Source organism: Eurosta solidaginis, chromosome 2 (assembly GCF_040869045.1).
Source record: "Eurosta solidaginis isolate ZX-2024a chromosome 2, ASM4086904v1, whole genome shotgun sequence".
In the NCBI taxonomy this organism is placed as follows: Eukaryota; Metazoa; Arthropoda; class Insecta; order Diptera; family Tephritidae; genus Eurosta; species Eurosta solidaginis.
Window position 1 is genome coordinate 298,823,082 of NC_090320.1, and position 25,647 is coordinate 298,848,728.

Sequence of the window (25,647 nt, forward strand, 5' to 3'; positions counted from 1 at the left end):
ATCGCCATAAAGGTGGACCAGGGGTGACTCTAGAATTTGTTTGTACGATATGGGTATCAAATGATAGGTGTTAATGAGTATTTTAAAAGGGAGTGGGCCTTAGTTCTATAGGTGGACGCCTTTTCGAGATATCGCCATAAAGGTGGACCAGGGATGACTCTAGAATTTGTTTGTACGATATGGGTATCAAATGAAAGGTGCTAATGAGTATTTTAAAAGGGAGTGGGCCTTAGTTCTATGGGTGGACGCCTTTTCGAGATATCGCCATAATGGTGGACCAGGCGGACTCTAGAATTTGTTTGCACGATATGGGTATGAAATGAAAGGTGCTAATGAGTATTTTAAAAGGGCGTGGGCCTTAGTTCTATATGTGGACGCCTTTTCGAGATATCTCCATAAAGGTGGACCAGGGGTGACTCTAGAATTTGTTTGTACGATATGGGTATCAAATGAAAGGTGTTAATGAGTATTTTAAAAGGGTGTGGGCCTTAGTTCTATAGGTGGATTCCTTTTCGAGATATCGCCATAAAGGTGGACCAGGGGTGACTCTAGAATTTGTTTGTACGATATGGGTATGAAATGAAAGGTGCTAATGAGTATTTTAAAAGGGAGTGGGCCTTAGTTCTATAGGTGGACGCCTTTTCGAGAAATCGCCATAAAGGTGGACCAGGGATGACTCTAGAATTTGTTTGTACGATATGGGTATCAAATGAAAGATGCTAATGAGTATTTTAAAAGGGAGTGGGCCTTAGTTCTATAGGTGGACGCCTTTTCGAGATATCGCCATAATGGTGGACCAGGGAACTCTAGAATTTGTTTGTACGATATGGGTATGAAATGAAAGGTGCTAATGAGTATTTTAAAAGGGCGTTGGCCTAAGTTCTATAGGTGGACGCCTTTTCGAGACATCGCCATAAAGGTGGACCAAGGGTGACTCTAGAATTTGTTTGTACGATATGGGTATCAAATGAAAAGTGTTAATGAGTATTTTAAAAGGGAGTGGTGGTAGTTGTATATGTGAAGGCGTTTTCGAGATATTGACTAAAACGTGGACCAGGGTGACTCAGAACATCATCTGTCGGGTAACGCTAATTTATTTATATATGTAATACCGCGGCCACCGTGGTGTGTTGGTAGTGTGCTCCGCCTACCACACCGTATGCCCTGGGTTCGCAACCCGGACAAAGCAACATCAAAATTTTAGAAATAAGGTTTTTAAATTAGAAGACAATTTTTCTAAGCGGGGTCGCCCCTCGTCAGTGTTTGGCAAGCGCTCCGGGTGTATTTCTGCCATGAAAAGCTCTCAGTGAAAACTCATCTGCCTTGCAGATGCCGTTCGGAGTCGGAATAAAACATGTAGGTCCCGTCCGGCTAATTTGTAGGGAAAATCAAGAGGAGCACGACGCAAATTGGAAGACAACTTCGGCCTTAGATCTCTTCGGAGGTTATCGCGCCTTACATTTATTTTATTTATGTAATACCACGAACAGTATTCCTGCCAAGATTCCAAGGGCTTTTGATTTCGCCCTGCAGAACTTTTTCATATTCTTCTACTTAATATGGTAGGTGTCACTACCATTTTGCAAAGTTTTTTTCTTAAGTTATATTTTGCGTCAATAAACCAATCCAATTGCCATGTTTTATCCCTTTTTTCGTCTTTGGTATAGAATTATGGCATTTTTTTCATTTTTCGTAACTTTCGATATCGAAAAAGTGGGCGTGGTCATATTCGGATTTCGGCCATTTTTTTACACCAATACATCGTGAGTTCAGATAAGTACGTGAACTGAGTTTAGTAAATATATATCGATTTTTGCTCAAGTTATCGTGTTAACGGCGGAGCGGAAGGACAGACGGTCGACTGTGTATAAAAAATGTGCGTGGTTTCAACCGATTTCGCCCTTTTTCACAGAAAAAAGTTATTGTCCTATAATCTAAGCCCCTACCAAATTTCACAAGGATTGGTAAATTTTTGTTCGACTTATGGCATTAAAAGTATCCTAAACAAATTAAATGAGAAAGGTCGGAGCCACGCCCGTTTTGAAATTTTCTTTTATTTTTGTATTTTATTCCACCATATCATTACTGGAGTCGAATGTTGATATAATTTACTTATATACTGTAAAGATATAAAATTTTTTGTTAAATTTTGACTTTAAAAAATTTTTTTTTAAAGTGGGCGTGGTCGTTCTCCGATTTTGCTTGTTTTTTTAAGCATACATATAGTAATAGGAGTAACGTTCCTGTCAAATTTCAGCATGATATCTTCAACGACTGCCAAATTACGTTTTGCAAAACTTTCAAATTAACTTCTTTTAAAAGTGGGCGGTGCCACGCCCATTGTCCAAACTTTTACTAATTTCCTATTCTACGTCATAAGTTCAACTCACCTACCAAGTTTTATCGCTTTATCCGTCTTTGGCAATGAATTATGGCACTTTTTCGGTTTTTCGAAATTTTCAATATCGAAAAAGTGGGCGTGGTTATAGTCCGATATCGTTCATTTTAAATAGCGATCTGAGATGAGTGCCCAGGAACCTACATACCAAATTTCATCAAGATACCTCTAAATTTACTCAAGTTATCGTGTTAACGGACAGACGGACGGACGGACGGACATGGCTCAATGAAATTTTTTTTCGATACTGATGATTTTGATATACGGAAGTCCATATCTATCTCGATTCCTTTATACCTGTACAACCAACCGTTATCCAATCAAAGTTAATATACTCTGTGGGCTCTGCTCAACTGAGTATAAACAAGTAAGGAAGGTTAAGTTCGGGTGTAACCGAACATTACATACTCAGTTGAGAGCTATGGTGACAACATAAGGGAAAATAACCATGTAAGAAAATGAACCGAGGGAAACCCTGGAATGTGTTTGTATGACATGTGTATCAAATGAAAGGCATTAAACAGTATTTGATGAGGAAGTGGGCCATAGTTCTATAGGTGGACGCCATTTAGGGATATAGCCATAAAGGTGGATCAGGGTTGACTCTAGAATTTGTTTGTAGGATATGGGTATCAAATTAAAGGTATTAATGAGGGTTTTAAAAGGGAGTGGTGGTAGTTGTATAGGTGGTCGTCTTTTCGAGATATCACCATAAAGGTTGACCAGGGGTGACTCTAGAATGCGTTTGTACGATATGGTTATCAAATGAAAGGTGTTAATAAGTATTTTAAAAGGGCGTGGGGCTTAGTTCTATAGGTGGGCGCCTTTTCGAGATATCGCCATAAAGGTGGACCAGGGGTGACTCTATAATGTGTTTGTACGATATGGGTCTCAAATTAAAGGTATTAATGAGAGTTTTAAAAGGGAGTGGTGGTAGTTGTATATGTGAAGGTGTTTTCCAGATATCTACCAAAATGTGGACCAGGGTGACCCAGAACATCATCTGTTGAATACCGCTAATTTATTTATATATGTAATACCTGCCAAGATTTTAAGGGTTTTTTATTTCGCCCTGCAGAACTTTTTCATTTTCTTCTACTTAATATGGTAGATATCACAACCATTTTACAAAGCTTTTCCTAAAGTTATATTTCGCGTCAATAAACCAATCCAATTACCTTACCATGTTTCATCCCTTTTTTCGTATTTGGTATAGAATTATGGCATTTTTTTCATTTTTCGTAATTTTCGATATCGAAAAAGTGGGCGTGGTCATAGTCGGATTTCGTTCATTTTTCATACCAAGATAAAGTGAGCTCAGATAAGTACGTGAACTAAGTTCAGTAAAGATATGTCGATTTTTGCTCAAGTTATCGTGTTAACGGCCATGCGGAAGGACAGACGGACGACTGTGTATAAAAACTAGGCGTGCCATCAACCGATTTCCCCATTTTCACAGAAAAGAGTTAACGTCATAAAATCTATGCCCCTACCAAATTTCAAAAGGATTGGTTAATTTTGTTAAATGAAAAAGGGCGGAGCCACGCCCGTTTTGAAATTTTCTTTTATTTTTGTATTTTGTTGCACCATATCATTACTGGAGTTGAATGTTGACATAATTTACTTATATACTGTAAAGATATTAAATTTTTTGTTAAAATTGTACTTAAAAAAAAATTTTTTTTTTAAAGTGGGCGTGGTCCTTCTCCGATTTTGCTAATTTTTATTAAGCGTACATATAGTAATAGGAGTAACGTTCCTGCCAAATTTCATCACGATATCTTCAACGACTGTAAAATTACAGCTTGCAAAAGTTTTAAATTACCTTCTTTTAAAAGTGGGCGGAGCCACGCCCGTTGTCCAAAATTTTACTAATTTTCTATTCTGCGTCATAAGTTCAACTCGCCTACTAAGTTTCATCGCTTTATCTGTCTTTGGTAATGAATTATTGCACTTTTTCGGTTTTTCGAAATTTTCGATATCGAAAAAGTGGGCGTGGTTATAGTCCGATATCGTTCATTTTAAATAGCGATCTGAGATGAGTGCTCAGGAACCTACATACTAAATTTCATCAAGATACCTCAAAATTTACTCAAGTTATCGTGTTAACGGACGGACGGACGGACGGACATGGCTCAATCAAATTTTTTTTCGATCCTGATTATTTTGATATATGGAAGTCTATATCTATCTCGATTCCTTTATACCTGTACAACCAACCGTTATCCAATCAAACTTAATATACTCTGTGAGCTCTGCTCAACTGAGTATAAAAAGTACTCGTATCGCATGTCATTGGCAGATAAGCACTTAAGAGCCGGCACGTAGTAACTATCTACATTAGACTGGGTCGATTTATTAACCGATATCGCGCCATGAAATTTATGAAAATTATTTAGTAGGTCATGAAAAAAACCTGAAAATCAAAGTCGAAAAAAAGTAAAAAAAAAATTAAATTTCGCAGGCTCGAAAATTATTGTTTTGGGTATGCGTAGTGGAACGTTTTTCCTGAGCTTAAATCCTATCGAAAAATCGATGGCGCGATATCGGTTAACTTTCATCCATACAAATCGACCCACTCTAATGTACATGTGTCAACAACAATTGGATCAGATCGTCCAACATTACATGCGCAATGTTAAACGCTCATGTAAACAGCTCCAGAGGAAAGCAAAAAAGCCGGTTTTATGTTTTTTTTTTCAATCAGCTAATGTAGCGTAACATAGAACAAACATGTGTACATACATATATATATGTATGAATAAGTACAAGTAGAGTGGTGTGCAATCAAATGGAAATAGAGCCAATCCTCTTTAATTTGCGATGCACTGCTTTTAATTTTTTACAATTGTTGGAACCTAAGCTGTACCTATGTAAATCTGAGGGATGGTTCTCCATCTTCACATTTCACTCAGGAGGAGGGTGCTTTAATAAACAAACTTTTTATATTACTCTTTTGGATGCTTTTTTAGATCCTTCTTACAATTCTACGAAGATATAAATTTTTATATGCAAAGCTATCCCATCCCGTGCTATTAAGAATAATTTATTTATATAACAACAGCTCAAAGATCAGTCTTAGCAAAATGAGTTTATTTATAAATGTTACTAGTTCTAAATTAGTCAATTTCCATTGCAGCGTAGCCTTATACTGCTGATCTAATTCGCAGTAAACTTAACTTCATTTATCGAGTAAAATAAATTATTTTGTAAAGCAGTATTTCATGGTCCTGGTTAGAGCCGGATTTCGATTCGTTTTTTAATCGATTCAATCGATCTTTTTTATGGAATGAAGAATCGAATTTTTTTTTTAGTATCTTCGATTTGTTTAGCTTTAGAAGTTTTGATCATTTTACTAAAAAAACGGTCAGTAAATGTATTTCTTGTATATTTTGCGTTGCGTAACAAGTCAGGCTAGCTATCTCTGTTTAAACACAACTGACATCAATTGCGAACATCAAGGGAGATCAAGTCTCCTTGGCGGAGGTCTGTTTCCAAATAGGGGTGCCGATAGGAATAGTTTCTGTGCCGAAGCGTCTTCATGCACTGCGATAACATGATCTTTCGGTTGGCATAATGGAGACGACCATAAAATCGTGGGCAGGACTTTTCTCTCGAGCACTCCAAAGGGCCCCATCGACTCTCGACACGGTCCATGATTCCGACCCACACATAAAGGCAGCTATGCTGAAGTATTTATGGATGGTTATTGACAAGAGGATTCGCCGTTTGAATTCCAAGCAAACATTGCAGAGAAGGCAGAAATTACGCAAGAAATTGCTGCGCACAAAGTTGGAATATTTAAAAAGAAAAATAATAATGGTACCCGAGGTCGATTTCTTTACTATAAATTTGAAAAAAAAAGAAAGTATATTTCAGTATCGAATACACCAATAGTCCCACTCCAATGTGAGGGCCAAGCGAAGAAGAAACTGGCGAAATTTATTAAATGGTAAAAATTGTGTTTTCGACTCGATTAAATCGATGTTTTTTTTTTGAGAATCGCATCGAAACAATCGATTCTTCAAAAATCGAATTGCATCCAGCTCTAGTTTGGACATGCCTGGGTCACAGGTGTCTACAAAGCAATCAAGCGGAGGAGCACATATTTGTGTGTCCATAGAAAAATCAGTCTTGGCATTTAATTACAATCGCTGTACTTGTATTGGTGAGCTACTTTCATGAAAATTACCAAAATTGTGCCAGACGACATTGTTTACGTATGTATGTAAATGGTATGTAATTAAATTTTATATTTCCAGATCAGGTTGTAAATATGTATTTACATACATGTATATGTATATTTCTACAACTTCAATGTTTACATCCCATACAAACAGCGGAGTCCGCAACGTGCACTGTCTGCAAAACTCACAATTCGCAGGATCTTTCGAAAAGTATTTCCAAAAACTAAGTTTTTTAATAAAAAAAATCCTGGGTGGAAGAAAAAGACAGCTCCTAATTTGAAGCTTGTGTTGAGAGTATCGTCCTTGTACAACAGCGATCAGAAAAATAGTAGTGACAATTTTAATTTTTTTCAAATTTCCCCAATTAAAACTCACAAACATTTTCGAAAAAATTCGAGAAAATTTTACGAAATTTTCAAAGTTTTTATTTGGAGTTCTCTCATTTTTTTAATATGCAGGTTTTGTACCCCAGTCATTATAAAAAAAAGATAATAAAAATACTTGGCGAGATTTACCTCCAAGGAGACTCATCCGAGCTTCTCTTCCGATTCGCGTCGTGCTCCTTTTAACCTTCCCTACAAATTGACGGGACGGGACCTACACGTTGTATGCTTTGCCCGGGAATTCAACCCAGGACTTTCGGTGTGGTAGGCAGAGCACGCTACCATCACACCACGGCGGTCGCCATTATACAATTTTAGTCTCACAAAATACAAGTTGTAGATCTCTCAAAATTCGAATTTATTTCTGACAATTTTTTTCCGAAGGGCGTTTCCATGGTTATGCACGCGACATTTGTACACGTTTAATTGCGTTTGAATGTTGTAAAAATAGAAATATAATGGGAAGAAGTCACATCTTTTAGGATCGCTGCATTGCATGTGATGGGTTTTTTCCAAGTTCCAGTCAATCAAAGTTGACTTACGCACATGAAAAAAATGGAAGTTGCTTTTAGAAAATGCGAAAGTAAGCGAATTGTAAAGGTTAATAATGGAGCTTCATAATCATGTTTACTTCGAAAACAACTGATCATGGGTTGGCTAACAAAAAAACACACAAAAAAGACACTTTTTACCTTCATACATATTTTAGTAATTTTACATATATTTTCAGAAGTTTTTGACAAAAAAATTCTCACAGTCACTAATCATGCATTTTTTCGTCCAATACATTGCAGCACGTTGCTTTCCGAAAATCTTCAAAATGAGATGGAAACTGAAGCATAGCTTTATGACATCCCTCTAGCAAAAGTGCGAAGTTCGCATGATATTTACATACACACATATTGTGCGAAAGTTTGTCCATTAATTTAACGTGTTTGGGTCTATGGTGAAAAAATTGGGATTTACAAAGATATTCTAAAGTGACCTCGCTTCTGTACAGTTGATCAGCTTCTGATACAGATACAATTATAAAGCGCTTTGCAACTACCCTGCAAAAATCGTTGGATAATGTGGTCCACTGGAGTACTTACCATTATACTCCACAGTAATGCAGTAATGGACCAACTCATGTTTCTACACGACCATGTTGTAAGCCGATCATTGCTCGTTTTTAACGATTGTAATCACTACACGATGTTTATTGTACTGTGGGTACTCCATGGATTACTCTGATGTTATGCGGAGCTGGAGTATATGGTCCAGTCCTAGGACATCGCAATGTTAATTGGACCATATTTTTTGTATGAATTGTGGTTAATTTTGGAGCACTCGGTTGGTCCATAGCGAGTACTCCATACATACATGCATGGAGTACTCGCGATTTTTGCAGGGTACTTGCTTATTGCAGATTAAGGTATCCTTCCGGCCGGGAGCTTGAACACTTATGTCATCTCGGATATAAAATTCGTGGACTGCTTTAATGTTTTCCAACATATTATCGTTTGAACATACTGGTATCTCAGCTTCATTATTCGAAAGTTTGGGATACTTTTTATACAAAGCTGGTAGAACTTCATCTCTCTTCATTGCGTTCTTTGGTAACGCCCTCTCTATCTTCTTTATAGCTTTGCATAGTATTTGTTTACACTTGTGACCACTTTTGAATTGGGCATTTGAATTTTTCTTGGTTGCTGTACACTTTTTTGTCGAACGCAATCGCTACCCTGCAAAATCGCGAGTACTCCATGCATGCATGTATGGAGTACTCGTTATGGACCAACCGAGTACTCCAAAATTAACCACAATTCATACAAAAAATATGGTCAAATTAACATTGCGGTGCCCTAGGACTGGACCATATACTCCAGCTTCGCATTACATCAGAGTAATCCATAGAGTACCCACAGTCCAATAAACATCGTGTAGTGATTACAATCGTTAAAAACGAGCAATGATCGGCTTACAGTGTGTTCGTGTAGAAACAGGAGTTGGTCCATTGCTGCATTACAGTGGAGTATAATGGTAAGTACTCCAGTGGACCACATGATCCAACGATTTTTGCAGGGTATTCCTTTTTTCTTTCAATATATTTGAATTATTTTTGGCCTCACATGCCTTTCTCTTGCGATATTCACGCATTCTTTCAGCATGTTCTTTAAGCTTATTTTCATCTTGCTTAAGCCTCTCCCTCCACCGATTTTGATTTTTAGCATTACTTGATATCTAATATTTATTTTAAAAGTAAAATAATATTTATCAAATGGACTTTAATTAAGAGCATTAAATTTTTCGTACTTACCATTACGCACGTGACAAAGTTCAAAGTAAAAAAAAAAATTAATTTTTGCAGATGGCTATTTATATTAATATATTATTTTAGTAAACAATAAATTTGCTTAACAAACAAAATAATAAGACACTTAAACTGATATTGCGCTAATTATGGTACTGTGTAGTTTTTTTGCATTAGGCACGTGACATACGAATGTTGCCAAAATAGAAATGAAAAAACACCGTTATTGATGCACAGTGTGATCTGTTCTCTCATTTTTATATTCATTTGTAGTTGTATCAATTACTTACATATCAAACTGCGATATTACATATATATTTATTTCGTCAGCAGCAATTAAAAGTAATACATTCTACAGCTTTTAAAGTGAATAAAAGAGTTATAAGTTTTGCATACAATTCTTTGGAACTTAAAATTATAAAGAGCTGAAAATTTTTTTGCATAGTAAAATATCAACATTTTTCTTCTATTTTCTGTGTCTATAAAAATTCTGCGAGCGTTTTGATGTTTTATGTCACGGTGGACCATTTCATGGAAACACCCATATGAAAAAACACTAAGATTAATTCTGCTACAAAATTCAGAGAACTCTACATAACAGTTTCAAAATTTGCACGAAGTCTAAAATTTTTCGAAATCGTTTTTGAGATTTGTTTGCATAGCTTCAGTTAAAAAATTCACAAAACTATCTTCTTAAATTATCCAAAATAAAAATAAATTATTGACGAAATTTGATAATAATTGATCTTTCTTCGAGTAGTAGCCCTTTAAAGTATGGACCTCGTTTCACAAAACACAAAAAAAAATGAGAGGGGAATAAGAAGACAGCAAAGAGGAAGGAAAAGTAAAAAATAGACAGATCAGAAAGGAAGTCGAAAATTAAAGCAGTTAAAGGGATAGGGGAAGAGAGAAGTGAGGAAACGAATGAATAGAAAAATACAGAAGGGACGAACGAAAGAGAGGAGAACGGGGCAGAGGGCAAGGCAGTGAATAATGTGGAGAATAAAAAGGAACTTAAAGAAGAACAGGAGTAAAGCTACAAGGATATGGAGCAGGGATATATATGCAATATATATGACGATGACTTTGATTACTTTCGAATAACTTTTATTTTAGACAAACCCGGAATAGACCTATTTTCAGATAACTACAACTACAAACAAACAACTAGAGCTAAACAAACTTGTCTGCTCATTCGCTTCATAACACAAAGTAAATTTTTATCAAACACCAAAGCATTAAAAGAATTGCGCGCTAGTTCAGAAATATCTATAAAACCGTCTGCAGAATTAATAGTTTTTATGCTGACTCACATTTCAATTGCTAGACAATGTACATATGTAAGTAAAAGAGTCGTACATCTGTATATAAATTCTACAACGATAACATTTCCACGGAATCCCTACTTTTGAAAGTCATTCACGATGGATTTCGCGTTTATTCAAATGCGTCATCATGCGGGGGAGCTATGAAAATGTTTGTTTGGTTTGCGAGATAATACAACTTTCATTGACACTCGTGTTTTCCATAGTTGGGCACAGTGCACATTTGTTTACACTAATAGCGATTTCTTTTTTGGAAAAAGTGTAACGCTTTGTAAATATATTTTGTTCTATTCTAAAAAGCGGACAACGCTTTTATGAGGTGTTTAGTTCTTTTGTGAAAATTGTTGCCTGCTCGCAAAGTAAAACCGTTACACTTTTACTCTGTATTAAATGACAGTGCTAAACCAGCTGATGGTGGTAATTTATTTTCGTAACTTCACACATTTTTAGCGAAGAAAAAGAGTTGACACTTTTCTGGGGTAGGAGTAACTCTATTAGGGTTCTACCAATAATTTAGGCAACAGTTTTTATCAAAAAGGAAAAGATCGCGGGTTTGAATCGAGCTCAAGGCCTAACAATAATTATTTTATCATTATTATTGTTATGATACATTTTTTCTTAATTGAAAAAATTTTAAATTAGAATAGAAGAATGATAAAATAATTATTGTTAGGCCTTGATCGATTCAAACCCGCGATCTTACAAATCAGTAGGCCGATATAACAACAAAAAATTGTTAAAAAGGAAAACGCTATAAAATAAAAAAATGTGTTTTATTGGAAAATTAATCCTTTATTTTAGTTACTTAGGGTAGAAATATGGAGAAAGCAGGGAGACATTTTTTACCGTGTGAACCAAAATTCCTATCATATAAGAGCATTTATTCACCTCAGCGAGTGACAGTAAACTTGAATGCCTTTATGAAGTTTTTGGCATAGAGTGGTGACTGTGAATGTGAGTCACTGCGATGCAAAGTGTCATGGCGTCATACATAATCTGGCCCTTAATTAGCTTTTAACCGCTCAAAAGGTTTTTATCGCCCACTTTACGTAAGTGCAGATTTTAAGCAAAATAAAGTTTTAACATAACACAATTTAGTGATATGCGTTCCAGTATGCACTAAAAATGCATTCCACCTTGAGCAACTATGAAAAATATGTATGTCATTTGTATGATGATCAGTAAAATATTTGTGGTATATATTTTTCAATGTGAGGATACAAAATCTGTTCATAGCTTTTACATATTTATAATATTACAATGTGTACTTACTGGGATGTCAATTCCGGTCCAGGAATTACAAATACCGGAATTACAAATCCCGGAAATCCACCATTTACATGACATTCTTGACATTTTTGTGCTTTATTTTCTTACAAACTAGATGAAATTTGTACTAAACTGTCATTTATGGCGAATTGAAAAGAACTGAAGGTCAATAAAATATATCTTTTCAATTCAAAATTTATTTTATTTATAAAAATTTTCTTCTTTAACAATTTGATTTTTAACAGATAACTTCTAAATTATTTTATACATTTTTAACAAGTTTTAAGTTGAAAAAGTTATGAAGAAAATATGAACACTACAGAATATTATATTGTTGAAAAACAATTCGAGAAAAAAACCCGAAAATCCCGGGACCATCAAAAGTGGACAAATTTACATCGCAAGCTGCGTCCTACTAATATTTTCACATTTATATTTGTTATATCTTTCCTTATTTATTAAAATTGTATTTACATATTAATATTTGCGAAGTATCTATAGAAACGCGTTTTAAAGTTCATTGCACTACCTACTTTGTATTGATAAAAATTATATCATTTGGTTTTTTGTTTACTTTTACCAACGTTCATGCTTTACATTGAGATAAATTTATATGCAACAATAAGTATTTATTTATCTTTTATTTGTTTGGCAACAAATTGTCAGCACAGCACTTTAGAAAGCTTTTATGTGTCATTGTGACGTTCGACATTGATTCTGTGACGTTATTTAACCGGGTGAATGAGCTAAGGGATCCTTGAAAAATTAAGTTATCACATTTTTCCGAACTCTTATAATTTCTTGGAAGTAAAGATCTAAGAATGACTTCAAATCGTAAGTTACGTGTAAAAAATCGTTTCTTCGTAGTTTGAACACAAACGGCCCTATAACTTTGTTATAAACAGATTTTCAGTTCCTTTCAGGATCTTTTAAGCAGAGATTTAGATCTTCCCAATCGATATAATTGATATCTATTACGGTCATATAAGACTGCAAAGGGTGGTTCTTAATTTAGACAACAATGAAAGCAGTAAACATTTCTGAGTCCTTGCTATACAATTTTATGTTTTTTTTCAAAATTTTGTTTTTTTCAAAATTTTGTTTTTTCAAAATTTTAATAACTAATTCAGTTTTCAATATACATACATATATAAGAAATATACATACATATATAATTCAATTCAGAGGTGGCTTTCCGTAAATCGCTATCGAAGAAGAAGGAATGAAATAGTTATTAGCTATCGAATTGCATATTTGTAAGTTGAAAACTTATGCTTTTGAAATATTTATTTAATGCTACTTTTTTAATGAAAAGGTAAAAAAACATACACTGTTCACTAAGTTGTCCATTAAAAAAAATTGTTTGCTTTGCCGGGCAGAATATAATGAATCATGATCTAAAAATAACATAAATATAGTTTAAAAAACACGCCGTAGTAGAGGTTCGTCTCTCCGCTATTGAGCACAACTCGCTTTTGTAAGCTGTGGGAAATTTCAAACGAATAATTCTTTTAACATTTACTACGTGAAAAATTTCATAGAATTAGATTATGGGGTATGTAGGTTAAAAACAGTAAAAGTTTACTCGGCTTGAGATTTTGAGAAACACAAGAAAACGCCACTTTCGTAATATTCTAAAAATTTTGTGTTTTTTGTATAGAGCTGCGTAAACGATTTTCACCCCGTTAAAGACCTTCTTTCGCCCTAACATTCCGCCTTATATTGTTTTTCAATCAGACAAATAGCTTAAGAGATATTCGTGCGTTTATGTGGGAAATATGTGGGCAGAATTTTTATTCGTATAGTATATTGCAAAATAACTCAACAAGTAGGAAGTATTTCGCCTTAAGTTTGATGATGTTTGGCAATTCTAGATCATATTTGTTCAAACAATCAACAAATCGGTTCAAAAATGGCATAGTTATTGCGAACTCGGTAAATGACATACATATGTAAGCATTTACTATAGTGGGTTTTATGTATCAACATTTCGATTGATGTTTTGTACTGTACAAAAATGCTTCTGAACTCATTTTGATATATGAATACTAAAGAACTCATATCAGTATACGGAAACCAAAAAGGGCTCATTGAGCGTTCGACATCGAACTGAAGTATAGAACCGACTATCCAATTACAATCCCTTCCTACAAGATACCAAAAGAAATTGGTTTATAACCAACAAAGAGTCCAAAGGTACGAAAATCCGGATTTTTCCGTAACAAACGATTTTGGGTGTGTTCAGGAAAAATCTTGTATACAGTCATACTTAGATCTTCAAAAGCTGCTAGCAAAATGTTATTATTTCAAGGTATTTTTTGGTGCCACAAAGTATAATTTTTAGTAAAGTTATGCATTTCTTATTTTCTTTAACATTCAAAAGCCGATTTAAAGAATAGGATCCGGACCCGTGCGCATCTTGCGCAACCAATATCTTATCAAATATCAACAGAAATCAGCTATTCTATCAATCAATTAAAACTTACAGCTTGCGCTGCCATCTGGCGTATGGTAACAACTGCCGGTAATGCAGTGCAAATATTCACAATAGTGACATATTACAAATAGATTTCTTTGTGTGCTCACAATCGTAAATTTTTAACAAATTATTTTAGTAAAATATAGTTAAACAAAAGCACTACGACCAAAATTTTCCTAAGCTCGCTAATAGCCTGAATCTCCATCATTATAATCAAAACTTTATTTATAGATTTGGATTCCAAATAAGAGCGAAAAAGGGACCCGTACATAAAAACAGCAATTAGAAATAATATATATGATCATATCGCACACAACTACAAAAGAGTCACAACTTAAAATTTTTCAAAATCGGTTTTTTTCCATAAACACATCTCTAACTGCCCCTTAAATTTCGTTGTCACTATTTTCTTCTTTAACGGGAAAATTACCGTTATGCCAGTTTTGGTGAACGTACGTACCAAAAACGTGTCAGCTGACACGACCTATCTTATGAGTGTGCAATGTAAACGAAAACGCCCGTAAGTACGCAGCCCGGAACGTAGAAATGAAAACAATTTTGATTTTTTCCGTAAGAACGTGTCAGCTGATGGCTCTCTCACTAGACAGAGTTGCCTAGTAAACTTTTGTGCGCTAATTTTTGACCGTCTGCAGTTTTATGCAAAAACACCTAATTAAAGTTTGAAAAACTGTGAAAATAATTCGAAATAATTATGTAATCTATTTATATTTATTTAATAATTTCAGCCTTTTACAACATCAAAAATTAAATTGTAAAAAGTTGATGTTTCCATAAGCATGCATGCAAAATGGTCAATGGCAACAGTGCTTATTTGTAAACAATACACACACAAATATGTTATGTACATGTACACAGACGCACACATTGATTCCTACGGGCTTGAGGGTTCGGTCAAACGTGTTTCGTACGACAAACGTCCGAACCCTCAAGCCCGTATGAATTGTTTTGATTTCTACGTTCCGGGCTACGTACGTACGGGCGTTGCACGTCGGTGAGTTTTCGTTTACATTGCACACTCATAAGAGAAGTCGCGTCAGCTGACACGTTTTTGGTACGTACGTTCGTGAGTAACTGCCGCATAAAGAGTACTAGGGGGACTCATGTAACCGTATTAATGCCTTATAAAGTGTGTAAACGTATAAATTTATCTAGTTTACGCACGAGCTGTCAAATTTTGTATGAAAAATCATTTACACAATTTGTATAAATTTACGCGCACATTTCATTGTGTAAACGCGGTAAACTCAAAGGAATGCAACCTTGCAGACATTACAGCAGGCATTTTCATCAAAAATCTCCAACATCAGCAAGTAAAGGCGTTTTAGTTTTGATTTTTCACTTAGTCTTGGCATTTTTTAATTTGTATAACAATCAAAAAATGTTGTTCGGCAATAATACAGCTGATAAACAATCAAGTTTATCAAGAGTATTACTAGGTGCGTTCATATAACAGCGTGTGTAAATAGATATAATTTTACACCTTATAAGTTTATATGCTATCATGAGTCCCCCTACTATTTTTAGTTGTGTCAATGTGCTTAAGAACAAGTGAACAGTTTTTTTACGCATAAAGTGTATTATTTTAAATTCTGACTATCTTGTTGCAAAAAACTTTTAACTTTGTTGTGTATTAATTAAAATTGTGTCTTTTTATACGAAAAGAGTGAGTAAAGTTGCTTGTATTATTGTGAAATGTGCCTTTTTTGATGAAATAATTGTGAATGTACGAGTAGTAAGTTTTCTTAGATATAGTCATAATTCAAAATTGTTATATATTTTTTCCGTAAACAAATAATTACAATAAAATTTCGTAAATTCATTTTATAATGAAGGTATCCTTCTTTGTAAAACTGGATTTCAGTATAACATTACAGACGTTCTCACATAAACCGTTTTTCTTTTCTCCTGAACATTTACATTTTTTCAAGTTGTGACTCTTTTGTAGTTGGTGTGCGATATCTGTAAAATCTATAAATCGACAAAGAAACTATAGTATAAAACCAAACAAAAAATTTATAGAACATCGACAAATTATACTTTGGCTTCTTTTTCCAGCCAACTATTATGCGGCGGCTGCCAGCTTCTCATGACTCATCCAAATAAACGCTGCGATCTATTATCAGTTACACGTGAATGTTCATGTAACATGCACAGCTGATTTGTGGTTATATGAAATCAATCACCAAAGGTGTGCAAATGATATATTAAAGAAAACAAAATACGACCGACTTCCTTCATATTTATTTCGATATGCTTATCGAGCATTCCATGGAAATTCGAAACTTTCTGCCGAGCAATATTCTGATTCATTTTTAATGCCAATATATTTTAAGCATATCACATCTTAAGGTAGGTACAAAGGGAGAACAATTTAAAAGCAAGAATAAGGGCAATGATTTAAGAAATAGTAGTATAAAGAGTTTAACAAGAGCAAGTAATAACATGAGGATTCGATTAAGAGCAATAGAGAGAGTAAGACTTAGACAAGGGCAAGAGCAGAAGTAAGAAAAAAAATAAATAAAAGGAAAACGCAGAACGGGGAGATTAAATGAAAGAGGGAGAAGAGAGTGAGACAGAGGTGAGGCAGTGGGATAGATAAAGTCAGATGATCATACGGTTGGGAGTATTTCAAGTTTGTCTAACCATTTCTAGGGTTAGCCAGAACTGTTTGAAATCAAGATCTGATAAGCCCAAGACTTCTTTTTGCCATCAAGTAAATGTATAAGCCCTGATTTTTTTAGCATCGTTGCTGTTAAACCTCTGCTGATATATATTTTTACACCATCAACCATTTTCTGCTGAATTAGCCTCCCTTTTAATGCATGGTTTACATAGATAAATGTTGGGTCTTGGGACCGTATACCGACAAACCCGAGCTTTCGTCTTACAATACTACCATATACTCATCGGTAACTTTACGATATTGTTTCAGATCGCCAATCATCTCATTGACGTCAAAAGTCTGTTTCCATATACATTAGTTGTTGTAGAATGGCTGGATTAATTAAGTTCTGTTGACTAATATCTTTCCATTTCAAACTGTTTGTACATCCCAGACACGGGGAAAAGTGTCAATGAATTTGACACTATGACATCATTGCCATAAAACAAGTCCAATTTTCACATCGTTTCTGCAGCAGATGTCGCAGCGCTGTGAAAATCAATTGGCAACAAAGATTATCGAAAATAAAGATGTTGCAGGGACGAAAAATCGTGTGAAGCAAGCTTCACAAAATTCTAGTAGGTCACATTCACCACTTACCACAATTATTTGAGCCGTTTATTTTGAAAGTGGCATAAGTCATTTCCAACTCATGGTCTTAAATGCATTGTTATTTTTGAACGAATGCATATATAGATGGTTCTACAATTATAAAATAATAATAAGAATTGCATCTTTTGGATATTGGAATCTAACAAACTGGAGGCGAGGAGAGATACAAACAAATTATCACTGAACCTAAACGACATGAAATGACTTATGCCAATTTCAAAATAAACGGCTCATTTGTACACTTTTTATTCAGCTAATGAATTCAGAATTTTAACTTTTACTCTCTAAAACTCCAATCAGTGTATTTCTGTGCTTAAATTATGTTAAAAATTGTGTTAAAGTTTTTGGTGTTATGAAAGTGACCTACAAGAATTTTGTTACGCTCCGCTGTTTTCCACCGAAGTTTGCGCCTGCAACATCTTTATTTTCGATAATCTTTGGTAGTTCCCGAAATGGATCTATACAACGAGCGTTGGCAGTGGTCTACATTTTTTCTTTCTTCTAATTTAAGCCTTGAACTCGATATAAAAACAAAAAATGTTTTTTTATTTCCTCTCAGACTCTCAACATGGATTCTGTAAAGGCAAATATCTACCATTACCAACCTACTTGAATTCACAACTCATGTTTTTAATGGAATTAGACAAAAACTTCACACCGATGTTATTTACACTGATTTCAGTAAATCATTTGACAAAGTTTCCCACTCCTTGCTTATCCACAAGCTGGATCGACTTGACTTCCTACCTGGTCTCACCCGGTGGATCTCGTCGCATCTCTGCGGTAGAACGCAACAAGTAATTTAAAAAAAAACTCTTTCAGATGTCATTACTGTTCCCTCTGGCGTCCCACAGGGCAGTCATCTCGGTCCAGTTCTTTTCTTGCTATTTATTAATGATATCTGTACCATAATAAAATATTCCAAAATTTTAATTATGCTGATGATATAAAACTTTTTAGGTCCTATGCGTTTATTGAAGAACGTCCCTTGCTTCAAGCGGATTTAAACTGCTTAGTGCTTGGCGCAACGCGAATTCAATGCCGCCGAACATCAATAAATGTAAGTTCATGTGCCTCTCTCGGAGATCTTTCCCAGCAGCCTCTTACGTAATTGATAATTTTTGTCTTGTATCAGTAAATTATTTTGTTGACTTGGGAGTCACTATGGATGCTAAACTCAGTTTCAACCTTCATATTATGACTACTGCCAATAAGGCTAGAGGTGTTCTATCATTCGTGAAGAGGTGGTCTAAAGAATTTAGTGACCCTTATGTAACCAAAGCCCTCTTTAGCACATTAGTTAGACCGATACTAGAATACGGATCAATAGTCTGGAATCCGCGATATCAAGTTCATGCAGATAGGCTTGAGTCAATACAGAAGCAATTTTTACTTTTTTCTTTAAGGAATTTTCCACCTTATACTAGTCGGTTAAAGCTTTTCAATCTTCCAACTCTCGCTAGTCGTAGAGAAATGCTATCAACAACTCGGCAAAAACAAAAACAAATCCGTGCGTCATGCGGATGCGCCCCTCGTGTCGGATGGGCGGGCTTTGGAGGGTATTAATCCGTTGGGTTTATTATTATCTCCGTAATTTTGGTGAAATTAAATAGTGCGGAATTAGCGCCTGAAAAATGGATGTTAAGCCGGGGGCCTTATTTCAAAAACAAAAGGAAATACAGACCGCTAGCATTATTTTCCTGAACGTGTTTCACATTTCAGAATGGCATGAATTTTTATTTTTTAAGATACTGAAAAAATTCAATATTGCAGAAAATCAAGTATAAATACTTTATGAGGGCGATTAGTATCACTTGTTTGTTTCAAAATATAAAATTACTGAAAAAATTCAGAATGTGCATTAAAAACAGGGTTAGTAGTTGCACACACTTGCTTCACACATAAATTCAATGCTCATACACATGAGCTGTCCAAAATTGAAAAAATATTGAGCACACAACTCGTGTGTGTGGCACATGAAATAAAGCACATGCGCACGAGTTTGCTCTTTAATTCGAAAAATTTATGCACACCTTCGTATATGTGCCTTTGAATTCAAAACACTCACTCATGTAAATGTGCCGAGTGCAGCTAAAACGATGCACATGAGATTGAACCATAAGTTAAAAAAGCATAGCATTGAAAGGTAAACGTAGGAGATGCTGATTTTGAAAAATGCTCACAAAACTCAAATTTTATTTTTTACACAGCACATGGATATGTGCATAAATATTTTATATACAAAGCACACAGCTCATGTGCAAGAGCGAAAAATATACAAATGTCTTGCACGTGTGTGTGTGAATACGAAGCCTGATTAGGAATACTTTAGGTAACCACTGCTTAATAAACAAATATTTCAATTTCAAATTTCTTTATTTGTTTGGGCATGTACAACGCTGGCGGCCATCGTGGTGTGATGGTAGCGTGCTCCGCCTATCACACCGTATGCCCTGGGTTCAACTCCCGGGCAAAGCAACATCAAAATTTTAGAAATAAGGGTTTTCAATTAAAAGAAAATTTTTCTAAGCGGGGTCGCCCCTCGGCAGTGACTGGCAAGCGCTCCGAGTGTATTTCTGCCATGAAAAGCTCTCAGTGAAAACTCATCTGCCTTGCAGATACCGTTCGGAGTCGGCATAAAACATGTAGGTCCCGTCCGCCTAATTTGTAGGGAAAATCAAGAAGAGCACGACGCAAATTGGAAGAGAAGCTCGGCCTTAGATCTCTTCGGAGGTTATCGCGCCTTACATTTATTTTTTTATTTTATGTACGACGCTATATTAATGTGCCAATTAGTCTCTTTTATAAAGTTATGGTTTGTCTATGGTTAAGGAAGAAAACTGCAAAAATGCGTACGATTTGTCGAGTACCAACCGTGGAATGCTCCTAACTTTCAACGCATAATTAGAAAGTGAATTGTGGTTATAGCATTTTATAGCTTTCGATTTTAATGAACTTAAGCAGTTTAGTATTCACATCTATACATAAGATCGCTAAATAATGATAATAATTTGCAAACAAATTTATTGTGATTTTAGTTCTAGGCCCTTATCGCAGAAAAACCATAAAAAAGCATTAAATATACTGGCGATAATGAAAAATTAAAGCGTAAAGTAAATGTCTGAAATGTTCTGAAAATTGTTTTATATACATAATTATATTTACCAACAATATCACATATAACATAAAATTCTTATCTGGAATTCGAGGAGTCTTAAATTGGACCGAATAAATAATCTATTCAAATCTATAGATCATCACTTTTTTCTTGCAATATTTTTTTTTTTATTAAAACAACTGTCTACGCTTGTTATACCCAGCTGTACTTGCACACAGAGTATACTAACTTTGATTGGATAACGGTTGGTTGTACAGGTATAAAGGAATCGAGATAGATATAGACTTCCATATATCAAAATCATCCGTATCGAAAAAAAATTTGATTGAACCATGTCCGTCTGTCCGTTAACTCGATAACTTGAGTAAATATGGAGATATCTTCACCAAATTTGGTACACCAGCTTATCTGCACCCAGAATAGATTGGAATGATAACCACACCCACTTTTTATATATATATAATTTAGAAACACACAAAAAACCTGATTATTTAGTAAATAATACACCTAGAATATTGAAATTTGGACTGATATTGACTCTTGATAAAAATAAAAAAAAATAAAAATTGAAATGGGCGTGGCACCGCCCACTTGTGACAAATCAAAAATCGTTACACATATCCTAACAAAATTCGGCAGAGCTTGCCTTTACTATAAAGAATGCTTTGAAGAAAAATTAACGAAATCGTTTAAGGCCCACCCCCATTTTTATATAAAAGATTTTTTTCTGCACGTTTATTGAATAAATAAAGGGAATTTATAAGTGAACCTTTGTCCCGCCTTATCAATGACAGTTTTCGAAATGGTGAATATCCACAGGAATTGAAAATAGGTGCACTGGTGCCAATACACAAAACCGGAAGCAAAGAATTGTGCTCTAACTACAGACCTATCTCTAAGCTAAGCACGTTAGACAAAATTTTTGAAAGCATTTTGCTAAATAGGTTGAAGTCTTTTCTAATTGAAAATCAAATCATTGATAAACACCAATTTGGTTTCGTTGAAACTTCAAGTACCTTGTCTGCATGTATATCCTGTACAGAATTTATATACGAAAACTTAGATAATAAGAAGTACGTAGCACTTTTGGTAATTGACCTATCGTAAACCTGTACATAATGACCCGAAAACTAGCCGAATTACGTATAGATCAAATTGGAATTAAAATATTTGAAAGTTTTTTAGTAGACAGGGAACAATATGTCGAGGTAAAGAACGTAAAAAGTGTGAAAAAGAAAATCAAAACAGGAGTTCCACAAGGCTATAAATTGGCAGCTACTTTGTTTCTTATATACATAAACAACGTAATGAAACTTAATCTTTACGGTACGCCGCAGTTCTACGCAGATGACGGTGGCTTTATGTATGCAGAAGAATCGTTTGAACAACTACACCTTTTCCAGTTTAAGTTCAGAAAATTGCAATTAAAGTTCAGAATCTCCAATTTAAATTCAGAAATGTACAATTCAAGTTCAGAAATTTACAATTCAAGTTCATATTTTCCAATTCAAGTTCAGAAAATTACAATTCAAGTTCAGAAATTCCAATTCAAATTCAGAAAACTATAATTCGAGTTCAGAAAATTACAATTCAAGTTCGGAATTTTCATTTCAAGTTCAGAAAGTTACATTTCAAGTTCAGAAAATTACAGTTCGAATTCAGAAATTTATAAGTAGGGTGTTAATTTTCAAAAGTTATTTCAATTAATTAATTTTATACTTATATCTTACTTGCGGAAGTACTGATGCTTCATTAACCATGTTGCCAAAATGGTGGCTTGGGTATAGTGCACCCCAAGTTTTCCTCAAGGTGTGTACATCCCGAACCTTGAAATCAAATGGAGGATAATTCTTTCCAACAAGTGCATGATGACGCTACGGCCAAGAAAGTACTTCAGTCGAAACAACAGTTTGGAAGCAGAGGAAGGCAGAAACCTCCACAGAGTTGCGAAGGTGGAGGAGGACTTGACCTCTCTTGGTGCTCCCAATCGCCGTCAGTTACCGCGAAACAGGGAAAGCTGGAATGATTTGTTACGAAACTGCCAAAATCGCGATTAAGTGGCAATTCATGATGCATGATGATGATGGCGGATAAGTTGAGATATTCGTCATCACTGCTGTCGTACTCAGTGCAAATCAATGGTTGTGACGCTAAGAATATAGCTGGATGGCATTGCAATTGCTTCTTATGAACGAGAGTTTTTTACTTCACTATCTCGCAAAATTGATTTAAAGGAGTTGAGATGTCCAATGCTTCCTTAACACATAGATACCATCTTACATACATTTATTTCCATTGGATCAAAAAAAATAGCCGACAAATTTTCTGAACTTGAATTGAAAATTCTGAACTTGAATTGTAATTTTCTGAATTTAAATTGTAATTTTCTGAACTTGAATTGTAAATTTCTGAATTTAAATTGGAAATTCTGAGCTTGGATTGTAATTTTCTGAACTTGAATTGTAATTTTCTGAACTTAAACTGGAAAAGGTGTAGTCACAAGTATATCACAAGACTTAGAAAAAATTAGACGGTGGTTCGACACAAACATGCTTAAAATAAATCTTTCAAAACAAATTTTTAAAAATTTCAAACCAGTGCCGGATATTAATGAATTTTCCGGGATCATGTTTAACAATGTTTAGATTCGTAGGGTAGAAAAGCTTAAATACTTAGGCATTTGGTTCGACTCCAACTTAAACTGGAGCGAGCAAATAAATAACTTAAAACTGAAACTAATTATACAAAAATAGAAACATTATTCCCCGAAAACAACTGTGGCTTTTATACAACGCGTATTTCATGTCGCAGATCAGCTATTTCCCTGCAAAAGTCGTTGGATCATGTGGTTCACTTGTGTCATACTGGAGTACTTGTAATGCAGCAATGGACCAACTCCTGTTTCTACACGAACATATTGTAAGCGGATCATTGCTCGTTTTTAACGATTGTAATCACTACACGATGTTTATTGGACTGTGGGTACTCCATGGATTACTCTGATGTAATGCGGAGCTGGAGTATATGGTCCAGTCCTAGGACATTGCAATGTTAATTGGACCATATTTTTTGTATGAATTGTGGTTAATTTTGGATCACTCGGTTGGTCCATACCGAGTACTCCATACATGCATGCATGTAGTACTCGCAATTTTTGCAGGGATAGAACTCAATATAATAGATCGATCGGTATATAGTCTGCGATGTGTTACAAATATTAGGACAACTTTCTTCTGAACCTGGAAAAATGCCAACTCCATTCGCAATTATGGTGTTAGACTGTTCAATAAATTGCCAGAAGAGGTCAGAGCATGTCTAAATATTAATGCCTTTAAGAAAAATGTGATAATGCTCATACTTCAAAGCTATGATTTCGGCATCGACCTATTTTAATAACTTCCTCAATTTTAATAAATTCCTTTTCTACCGATTGGAAAGAATACTTAAACGAAATTTCTGTTATGCGTTTCGCGCCACATATAAGACCCTTTCTTTTTCTCTTAATTTTTAATTGAACAATTTATTTTTATTTATTATAATTAATGTATTATTCTTTTACTATCTTTGATAAGCTCATCAGCACAACTGTATACGCGGAAACTGTAAATTAGATGAAGTAGATTCTCGCACAAAAATGTAATTTTTTTTGAGAATGGATATGTATTATATTATACGTATACACAATTAATAAAGAAAAAAAGGGTCGTGGACGAATAAAATAAGCTATATCCTTCCAAAAATTAGTTTTATATCAATAGTATTTCATTTCCCAAGTGGATTTATAACAATAAATAGTAAAAACTTCAAATTTTAAAAAATAGGCGTTGCACCACCCCTTTTATTACTAAGCAATTTTCTGTTTCGGGAGCCATAACTCGAAAAAAAATTAGTTCAGAATAGAACCATATGTATGTATATGTATTTATTGCGCGTCCTTATAACACTATTAAGCACACAAAACAAACAACAACAGCATTTCAAGCGTACAGCTGGGTATGTAATGTTCGGTTTCATCCGAACTTAGAGTTCCTTACTTGTTTATGACTTGTTTTTTTTTTTTACTGAAAAAGTAAACGGAATATTTAATGTGTTTGGTTAGTGAAATAAATGAATGCCGGTGAACTCGAGTTCAAAGCTAAGCACCTCAAAAGCTAACTGATGAAGAAGTGAATGTCAGAAACATCTAGTAATTCGTCTCTAATATAAATAACGAAAATTGAATAACATATTTTTTTAAATTAAATTTAAGGCCAATGCATCGCCGCTGTGATGATATCGACAGCTGATTGGAATAACACCCTATCTCGGCAGCAGGTTCAGGAAGATCGGCATATATCTTTCTTTTTCGAAAACATTCTAGTATTGTAAGATTTTCTTACATTTTCTTATAGCAGCCAGATACGCAAAAAAACCCGGCGGATGACGAAAGGTTTTAAGACCAGGACGATACTTGCAGAAATAATAATGGCGCCATTATAGCCGGCGTACAGAGTATGCTTAAATTAGGAAGACAACACTTTTACCTTTTGCTTCATAGCGAGGGAGATGATTAACCCGATAAGAAAAACAATATCTAAATAATAACAAGGCGCTGAGAAATGATGGGATGCCCGCAAAGGTGTTCAAGAATGGCATCCATCAACTTCTTAGCAGGTTATGGCCGAGTCACAATTAAGTTTTTCATATAGATGCGTTCAACGCAATCTTAGGCTTAAGGGTTAATTAAACTTTTTTAACCCTAACGCCATAGTCGTAACCATACCGATATCCATAACCATCTCCAATTTGATCGATTAATAGTACCTTAACCTAAAAATCGTGAAAATTTCATAAAAATGAAGAAAACGCAAAAAATTTCACACGAAAGTGAAAGCACCCTTAGCCAACTTAAATGTGAAAT

At 34.8% G+C, this 25,647-nt stretch overlaps 2 protein-coding genes across 7 annotated transcripts in view; one reads left to right on the forward strand and one right to left on the reverse strand.

Moving 5' to 3' along the window:
- The window catches only part of LOC137241276 (trans-1,2-dihydrobenzene-1,2-diol dehydrogenase-like), a 161,977-nt gene that overhangs the window by 127,604 nt on the left and 8,726 nt on the right, over nucleotides 1-25,647 (reverse strand). The gene's annotated exons all lie outside the window — the stretch shown is intronic.
- mdy (midway) overlaps nucleotides 1-25,647 on the forward strand; it is a 69,295-nt gene that overhangs the window by 17,815 nt on the left and 25,833 nt on the right. The window lies entirely within an intron of this gene.